We start from the raw sequence: 10,000 nt of genomic DNA on the forward strand, positions 1-10,000 counted from the left end.
TAAGTAACTAATATACCAAAGCTGTCATAATAGAACTAATTACACTGGCTGGTTACAGTACTGAACGATTGTTTACATGCCAATGTTAACTTATACATTCTATTTACTTCCTGTTGTTGTTCTTATTTCTTTCATGTTGAGTATATACTACATACATCACTGCATATATTACTGTTGTTATATTCAGTTTCTGTTCTCAGAATGATAGCTTTTATCACCAGGAAGCAGGCAATTTATACTATGCAATATGGTAGCATCACTAGGGGCGAAGGCATGAATGACTTCAGATTTTTAAACTGGGGCCTTTTCCCATTAAATCTTAGTGAAAGAGATAGACATGACACTAGTTTGGTGAGGCAAGGTGTTGGAGTATTTTGAAGAAGGCTCAAATTTCACCATTTCATTACAAAATAATCTTTTGATCTTGAACTTTGCTATTCAATGGCTGAAAAATTAAACCTGGAAAACCCGATGAGTTAAGCCTAAAGAAATATGCACCACCAGTGGAGAGTAATGCTAATGTTTAAGTAGCTGAAATAGCTGTTTGCTTAGTGGAGAATGTTAGGTATCTGACAGAAGGGACATCTCTCTTATTAGTAATCAAATAGGGCTGACCAGTTGTTGCCATCACTCTGGGATTGTGTCAGGCAATTGAGAACAAGTTCAACACTTTATGGAACTCAAAGTACCAAAAATCAATATATTTGCCTTTTGTTTTAGCTATGGAAATAATACAGCAGTGGTTTGTTGCCTTGTGAATTGAATTTGTTACATATTTTATAGTGTATATCTGTTTGAAAGTTTAGGAATCTTAGTTGAATAGTTAACAGAAAGTGACTTCCTACTGGTGTTAATTATGACATGATCTTGGAATATTTTTTATCAAGTAAAGTCTTCTGGTTTTCTAGAGCTTTGTATTTTTTACATTTTAAACATGTTGAACGGCATATAGGTGTGAAGTATGATGTACAGGTTAAATGCAAGTGGTACAGCATAGTGTGTGCAAAGTCATGCTTAAATATAGATGTTGGACACAGTGATCATTTCCTCAATATTGAGCTTACGTCAATAAATGTACCAGCACTTCGCACTGGCAGTATATGAATACAATGGATTGCATCACAAATAACTTTTATAATTGTTAAGTGAGAAATACTGGTGCACTTGAACAACACACACGCTCTCTCTCTCTCTTTCTCTCTCTCTCTCTGTGTATTATTTGGGGAAAAAATCTAAATAGTCAACTACACAATATCATTGCTTTTATACTTCCCTATATCTATCCCAAACATGTTATAATTTGATATTCTAGAAGCATGAGAGGATAAAAAAGCACTTGGGTAATGGGTTTACCATGTTTATTTGAATAAAGAAGATTGAAACTCCATTTATGCTTTGCACAAATGCTTTTGAGATCTTAATTATTGATGAAAAATCTGCTATGCTTCTAAATTTGAAGATATGGCAATTTTATAGGAATTTTAATCACCTCCTACATTAAGAAATGTAAAGGTAAGGCCTGTTTTTGCATAATGTAAAAAATGTATATTTTAGCCTTCTTAAAAGAGTTGTCATTTATAATGACAACCTTCTATTAGCACTTCGTTGCATACTCTGCTGCACTAGGAATTGTTGTTATTGCACTCTCAGTACTTTGACGTACATTTTTAAAAGTGCTGCATTTAATGCTTACATGAAAATTACTTCAGCTATGTTATAAGAGGAAAATATATTTTTATAGAATGAATCATAAGATTGGAATAGTCTTTGGGGAGTATCAAATTGCATTTCAGATTTCTAATAATAATTTGTTTTGGATTGACGCATGTGTTCCTTGTTTATCAGTTAAATTTGCTGATGGCAGAGCAGAATTTCTAGGCTGTATATCCTCTTCAGCATCACAGAATAAAATAGTCTAGTTAAATTTGTGGGTCAGTTTACAGCTTCTCACATGAAGTGTTAGCACTCGGCTTAAAAATTAGATACCATATACTTTACTAGATCTTTTTGGCATTTGGATACATATACCAGGTTTTGACTAGGAACATTTGAACTCTTGAGGATATCAACCTGTATTTCAAATGGATATTGTGATATTTGGCTATGCATTTGTTCTGGGGGGAAAGAAAGACTATTTTTGATAACTTAGAATTTTTTTGCAATGGAATCAATGAAAAATGTGAAATACCTGTATGATATAGAGAAGATAAATTAGGCACCGTTACAAAATTTCAAATAATATAATGATTTGCATAGTAGCAAGTTAAAATAGTTTCAACTTTTTTATGTAAGGGTGTAAAATTCTGCACAGTACAAACTACTTCTTTTATAAGTCTTTTCCCTCATAGGAATGTTTTATATATTTTAGCTAGATTTCCACACCCTCTTGAACACATTTCTTAAAAAGTAGTTGTAGTGCTGATAATTTATTTTGGACAATGTCTTGTCTTTTATTTACAAATGCCACCCCTGTAATGGATACTGTGCAGAAAAGAATACTATAAAGTAATTGTAGCCAAAGGATGCCTAGCCAAAAAAAAAAAAAAAAGTGTCCATGGGAAATTAGGCTGCCCCAAAGAAAGTCAAATAAAAGAAAAGACCTATATTTTTATGTAGAACTGCTGAAAAGGATGCGAGTATCATTTTCATAGTGGAATAATGTTTTCTGGGAAAGCACAAAAGCAGATGTTCCTCATTAGGAACACCCATTGTCTACATATCACAACTATGAAGAGATAAATCTATCCTATTTCACCCATACATTCCAATGGCTGTAAATGATTACAGGATGCCGCTATAACTGCTAAACCAAAACCACACTGTGTGCTAAAATAATTCTTTTCTGCCATCATAATATTTTATTGGAAGGTATGGAAATTCCTGGTAAGAGACATCCTTTTGACTTTTCCTTTCCTTGTTTGGCTAGAATATATAACAGTGTCCAACTGTTGAAAACTGAAGAGACTGATTGCGAAAGAACATGGGAAGTCAGGGTTACATTACTATCACAACATTAAGAAGCAACTTGCTGGTAAAACAATGGCAGATCTGCCTGTGCACACTGAATGAGCTTGCAAAGTATTGCTGAGAGCATGCTTGGCATCATTTTTCCAGATGGTACTATCACAGCCGTACTGTTAGTTGGCATCTCTGTGGGTAGTAAATACTCTCCCTCCCCAATAAATCTGGCATTATTCTATAGAGTTTAGAAGACTTATAATTCCTAGTGTGTTCTACTTTTCTGTACAAAAGCCAGACATCTGTTTATCCCATTTTCTTTCATACAGAGTTTGGAATAGCTTTAGTTTTTTTGAGGGTGGTGGGGGGGGGGGAGAAGAAATTTTGTCATATTTAACAGCTGCTACAAACTTCCAACCCTGTGGGCTCTTAAAATACTTTTCAGCTGACCTCAGATTTTATACATAATTGACATTGTTTGCAGAGAAAAAATGCCCCTCTGTAGTTAACCTTTCATAGTCACTATGTAACTTTGTATTGTCTTCATTCCCGTTTCAGTGTGAGGGAAAGTTTAATAGTTTATATGTCTTTCAGAAAGCTGATGAAATTATCAAATTTTGTTTCATGCTTTAGATTTCCAAGAAATAGCTTTATTTTACTTGTAGCTAAAGTTTGTTCCTTCAAAGTAATTGTAGAATGGTAGCTGCAGACTGATTGGAGGTGGTTTTTTTTTTTTTTAGTCAACAGTGTTTCCTTTCACTTCCTGTCACAAAGGTCAAAGAAAGCTGACCTTTGCTGGCAGTCCTAGTCACTGAATTATTCATGTGATTGACTTTTTGTCAGTGCACACAGTTGTGCTCTGGGACATTTTATTCATTTACCTCATTTAAAGAGCCTTTCTGCACCTGTTCAAGTATTAATATCATGTAATTTGGGCCTAATGCCGATTTTGCTGAACACTCATTATATTTTTTATTAGCTATATTTCCAAACGATTATGTATGATTATTACCAAGCCTTACAAACAGCAATGGGTTATTCCCTAGACCTTTACATCTTCTTGTCAGGTTGTTTTCAGAAGCAAGGAGGATAAACATTTGACCAGTCCCAATGTTTTTATTCCTACTCCATATCCAACCAGAGAACTTAAAGCTTTTCCCTTATGGCTTTGTGAAAGCATGATTAAATCCAACTCTGCAGAAGCTGTACAAATGCCAGCATTTATAAGGTCAACGCTTTTGTTAAAAATGCTATGTAAATGAGGATCTGCAAAAAGGGACATTAAATAAAATTAAATTCATTGTCTTCTTTAATGTCATTTACATTTTGGCTAAGCCCTGGCCTGTCAAGGAGGATTTTTAAAATAATTTTAATTACACATCATTTAGGGATCCAAGGTTGTCTATTCAGTAGCATTTGGATAACCTGCAAAGCGTTGTCTGTTTATTAACTTCTTAAATGACAAGTTGTCATTTAATCTGCATAATGCAATGAAAACAGTGCAGTTTATTGTAAAATGTTCATTCTTAGTTTTCTTTAAGGAGTGCATGTAATTACTGCAGAATAGGCCTAGGAATTGTTTTTTCTTTGCACTTTTAATGTGTCATGTAGTCAAAAGTATATTTCTAAAGTTGTTAGATTTGTGAGAGAACAGTATCTTATGTTGCTATAGATGATTGACATAGACTACATCATTGTAATCAATCAGAGATGGCTGTGAGTGGAGAGCGTCAGTTTTTACTTCTAGGTGCACAGGTGAAGGTGTTCTTTTGGATAGTTTGTAAGCAAATAGATTATCCTAGTATTCTTGAGATAAAGATACACCATATCTATCTATAGCTATACAGGAGCTATATCTCCAGGGGAGCTTCACATGATAAGGTTGCAATTAACATCCATCTGAAGTCAATGGTGAAATTACCATAGATTTTAATGCATGTGTGTTATGTGAAAACCTTGTTCAATATATGGACTATGAAGTCGCAAAAAAGAGCTGCATATGTAAAACTATTAAACTTGGCAATAATGAACTCAGTACTTTAGAAGAAACGTTCCAAGTCATTATTCTGCAAATTTTCTTTCTTTGTTGAAATCAGATCTGAACAACCTAATGCCTGAAGTAGGTCTGCTCCATCACTTCTTAAATTGCTGGGAGAGTGAAAGCCTTGTGTTCTGTTGTGCCAAAGTCAGCAAGGAGGCCTAGAGATAAGGCATTGGAGGTGGGTGGAAACAAGGGGGTAAAGAAGACAGGAGAAAGGGGTATAACTGACAGAAAGGGGTGTGAAAATATATGTGGTGTAGGAAATGTGAAAAAGAGGGTAGCAGATCTACCGTATACTTGAATAGAGAGAATAGAGAGCACTGTAGAAAGCAGAAAAAAAGAATAAGAGCAACACCTGAGGGGAGAGAAACTACTGGGTACGTAGGATATGGAGGTGCAGAGTTACCTGTGGGGTGGGGAAATTTAAAGGGTGGTAAGTGACAGATGTGGACTTTTAGAGTTCTATGTGGTGTGAAAACAGAAAAGGGGTGGTAATAGAAATGTAGGTACAGGTATAGGTGAATGCTATGGGAAGGAGAAAAGTTGGGGGACCTGAGAAATAGAAGATTGCTTGTTGGGAAAACAAAAAAGGGGGATAGAAAGGACATGTCTTGGTGGTATTATGGAACCCATTATGCAGTGCAGTGGGGGGAGGAGAGAAAATGCTCTATAGTATAGTGCAGAAAGAGAATGAGGAAAGATGATTAGAAAGTGTTCCAAGAGATTACAGTTCAACAGTAGTCAGTCATGATCTGTAATAGTAACAACTTCTTAAAACCACAGTTAATTAAGGCTGCAATCCTATATTCACTTGCCTGGAAGTAAGCCTCATCGTAGCCATTGAGGCTTAGTTCTGAGTAAACACGCATAGGATTGCTGTGCTGTAAATTACCTATTATGGTTGTCAAAGGATGCACTCATATGCATTCTTTGAAATAGTTCTTAAATTACTACTTAATGTGTTAGACATGGGGTTTTGCACGTAGTTCTCTCATTCTACCGTACTTTTTTTCCAATGGAGCAAAATATGTTTGTATTGCATTCAGTAGAAGTAGTTTGCAAAAGAATAATGAAGTAGTGTGTTTGTGTGAGAAAGGAAAAATGGGGGAAGGGATTTAAGCAAAGCTGTCAAAAACTATTTTACAAGAAGTATCCTGATACAAACCATCCACTGCTTCTGTTAGAGCCTTATCAGGTGAAAGGCAAAGATACTGCCAGAGCCTGTAATTTTGTTAGGATGCCTTTGATGAATTGGATTAGGTTATGGAAAAATCTTTTAAGCACAGAGTTCTGGTACACATGCATACAGGAAGTAAATATTATCTATGAATAGAAATTTAAAAAAACCCAACTTGTGAACCAATTATAGGATAAGCTGTTGCAATGAAACATTTCCAGTAACAAAATTATAACATTTTAAAGAAAGGGAATCAAAATTAATATCTCTATTATGCATAAAAATCTAAAATAAATATATTTGGGGAAAGGATATATTTTGTTTACAATCAACATAGATGCAACAGTGTCCAGTTACTTTTGCAAAAATGGTGAATAATTTATTAGACATGGGAACCCAAGGGGTTAAGTGTGGCACTGGGAGACATGTTTGGAGGAGATGGAAATTCCAAGCTCTAAAGATGGAAATTGTCACTGCAGATGCCAGGAAGTGATTGACAAGCAGGGCTACAGGAAGTGAAAACTCAGGGAGCTTAACCTGTACTTGGCAAAGCTTCCAGAGCTTACACACTAAGAAAATGAAAACCATTCACCTCAGTCAGGCTTCCAGAATACAAGCTCTTCTTGTTTGTTTATCTTAATAGCAAATCTTACAAAAATGTATGTGGTCAAGATCAGTTAAAAAAACACCATATATATTGCATTGGAATTATTAATGTTTTGAAAATAAAGAAATGGCCTCAATTTGAAAAATAACCAAAGGTGGGTAATTTTACAGGCATGGAGATTAACATATGTGCTTTGTAAACTGGCTTCTGATAGTTAAAATTTTATGTGAAATTATTTGCCTTTTTTGTTAAATCAGCTGATTGATTAAATATATAGGGTTCCTTATATATGGTTATGGTTCCTATCTTCTGTTAATGAAGTATTACCTATTTCTCTTAGAGAAGAGGAATAAAAACATTAAATTATAACCATCCTGTATTAAGTGGGAAAGTAGTATGTTTTATACAGTTTGCACACTCTAGTGAGTTGGAGTTTGTGGAAAGCTAACTCAGTCTCTCTGAGTATGTATGTGCCACACATGGGCATATATGTGTGCACATGTGTGCTGCATACACAAATTTTTGCTGTTGTTAGAATATGCAATTTACTTTTATACTGCTGGTCTCTTCCCCCCCCCCCCCCGCTCTCTCTCTCTCACACACACACACTTAAAAGAAAACAAAGCATTTGCCCCTAAACATTTTACAGCCACCAAAGCAACCAAGAGCCAGTCATCATCTGCTTGTGGTGCTATGAGTATATAAAATAAACGGAATCATCTGACAACAGCAGTAAGGATAGTGTTATGTTCTCCCAATAGTTAGGAAATGAGTTTAACATGTGTGGAAAGGAAGAAGCTTACATTTGTGTTGTTGTAAGACATGTAGCACTGGCCTGGGTAGCGGAAGAAGTCGGCTCCAGCTTGTCTATAGTGAAAGACGAAACACGGTTACACATCTGGTGAGAAAGAACAGTTCTTTTTCCGAGACAGCCTTCTCTCTCTCTCTCTCTCTCTCTCTCTCTCTCCCTCTCCAGCTTGAAAGAAACTATTTTGATAGAAACAAAACTATGGGGGTTGGGAAAGCCTATTAGCAGCCTTGAACCCACCAGAATATCTCTGGACTTAACGATAAAGGACTTGGAGCACTGTTGGATGTGGGAGTCAATTGAGTTCAGATACCCGGTAAAATCCTTGGTAAATGCATAACCAGGCAATATTGTCACTCCATGAGCGCTTCTTTAGAGCGTTAAAAGGACATTCAGTCAGTAATTAATCTATATGTTAGCGAAATTGTTGCAAAAGAAGCTTTCAGTGTTAGAATCATGGGAACGCGGTGTAGGTTGATTTAACCACATATGCAGAATATAGATAAATGCATCAGCGAGATGCATTCATGCCTTGGGAACTTATCCCTGTTCAAATGTTAAGTTCAATTAAATGAAGTACTTGCATATTAACACACCTTCTTAACCCTCCCCCCTCACTTAATCCAAGTCATACTCTCATAGGTAGCCAAGCTGTTGCTATATCACTGTAAATAGGTTGATTACCTTTTGTTTTAAATAGCCACCAGTAAAACTGAATCGGCTTTGATATTAGCAAATTGTCAGGAATGACCACAATCCAAACTAGATTGTTATTTCCATTAGAAATTAACATAGATGTTTTGAGATTAATGAAATTCATTAAAAGAAGAATCTCATCCAGTTCAAATATTTGTTTATTTCATTGCTGCATTTTTGTCGGAGTTCTATGATTGTTAGGCACCTCAAGAATGCATTGGAAGAAAAGACATGATACAAATGTATTAGACGGTATTTATATTACGGCAATCTCCCCATTTCCCTCCCCGTGGTCATGAACTTGTGATCTAAAAGAGGGTACATGGAGACAATTGTGATAATTTTCTTGATTTCGGCAGCTGAAAATTGTAGCTAAGATCATGGAAAGTGTTGCAGATTTATTGTCAGACTATACAATAATCAAAACTTAGTGATGCTTAGAGTAGAGCCACTGGAATAAATGATACATGATTCCATAATTGATACTTCTAACTAATTGATATGTTAGTTATACATGACTAACATAAGTCCCACTGATTTCAGTGGGTCTACTCCATAGGTAGTCAAACTAAGGCCTGGGGGCCAGATCTGGCCCAATCGCCTTCTAAATCTGGCCCGTGGACGGTCCAAGATTCAGCGTGTTTTTACATGAGTGGAATGTGTCCTTTTATTTAAAATGCATCTCTGGGTTATTTGTGGGACGTAGGAATTGGTTCACCCCCCAAAAAATATATAGTCCTGCCCCCCCCACAAGGTCTGAGGGACAGTGACCGGCCCCCTGCTGAAAAAGTTTGCTCCAAGCATGGCTAGACCTGGATCCAACCCAGAAATTTGCTGCAGCATATATCAATATTGACTCTGAATCTTCATTTTGAATGTGCTGTGAGGTTTTTCCAATATAATAGTTGTAGGATTGAAATGCAAGTGCAGAGCTGTAAATTTCTTGAAAATCAACACCTTAAAAGGGGGAATTTTCAAAATAAAATTTGATGTGAGATAAAACTGAAAGTTCACATGACAGGGAAAAGCCCAAGCTTTAGTATTTCTTCATTTTGTTAAATAACTTTAACTTCCGATTCTTTTTCAGCCATCTGAAGTGGTAGAGTCCAGCAAGAGCTATCCCTTATGATTTGCTTGATAGTGTAATTGGGCTTTCAGGATATGCACACAGTGGCTTTTTTTTTTTTAAGGTATCGTACTTCTATGTCCTGCAGCATGCAATCCTTCTGCTAGATCTGCACTGTACTGCATCTCTAAGGTTGAGGATACAAACTGCGGATATACATTATAGCTGGTGTGAATATAATTTTTGAGAGTTGATAGTGATATGATAGAGGTATTAATTCATGTGCTGCCCCCTGATTTCTTTTGTTCTACCAATACCTCTGGTCAAACAGGCTTTGCCATTTATTTAAGTGGACAATAGTTTTTCCGGAGCATTGAAGGTGATATGAGAAATGAGCTGAAGTTCTGCAGTATTATCCCACTACTAACTGCAGCACACTGAAGAAACTTATCGTCCATCTCCTGCTTGAGGTGCCGCAATCTGCATACTTTCTGGAGCAATGTTGTTTTGGTTTGCCTCATTCCACTCTATTCCTATTCCTTGCTTAGAACAGTGTTTTTCAACCACTGTTCCGCGGCACACTAGTGTGCCGCGAGATGTTGCCTGGTGTGCCGTGGGAAAAATTGAAAAATTCAAGAGAATTACTT

General features: G+C 36.2%; 1 protein-coding gene across 24 annotated transcripts in view; it reads left to right on the top strand.

Moving 5' to 3' along the window:
• Positions 1–10,000, top strand: part of EBF3 (EBF transcription factor 3) — a 171,201-nt gene that overhangs the window by 10,337 nt on the left and 150,864 nt on the right. The gene's annotated exons all lie outside the window — the stretch shown is intronic.

This window comes from Lacerta agilis, chromosome 5, assembly GCF_009819535.1.
Source record: "Lacerta agilis isolate rLacAgi1 chromosome 5, rLacAgi1.pri, whole genome shotgun sequence".
Classification (NCBI taxonomy): domain Eukaryota; kingdom Metazoa; phylum Chordata; class Lepidosauria; order Squamata; family Lacertidae; genus Lacerta; species Lacerta agilis.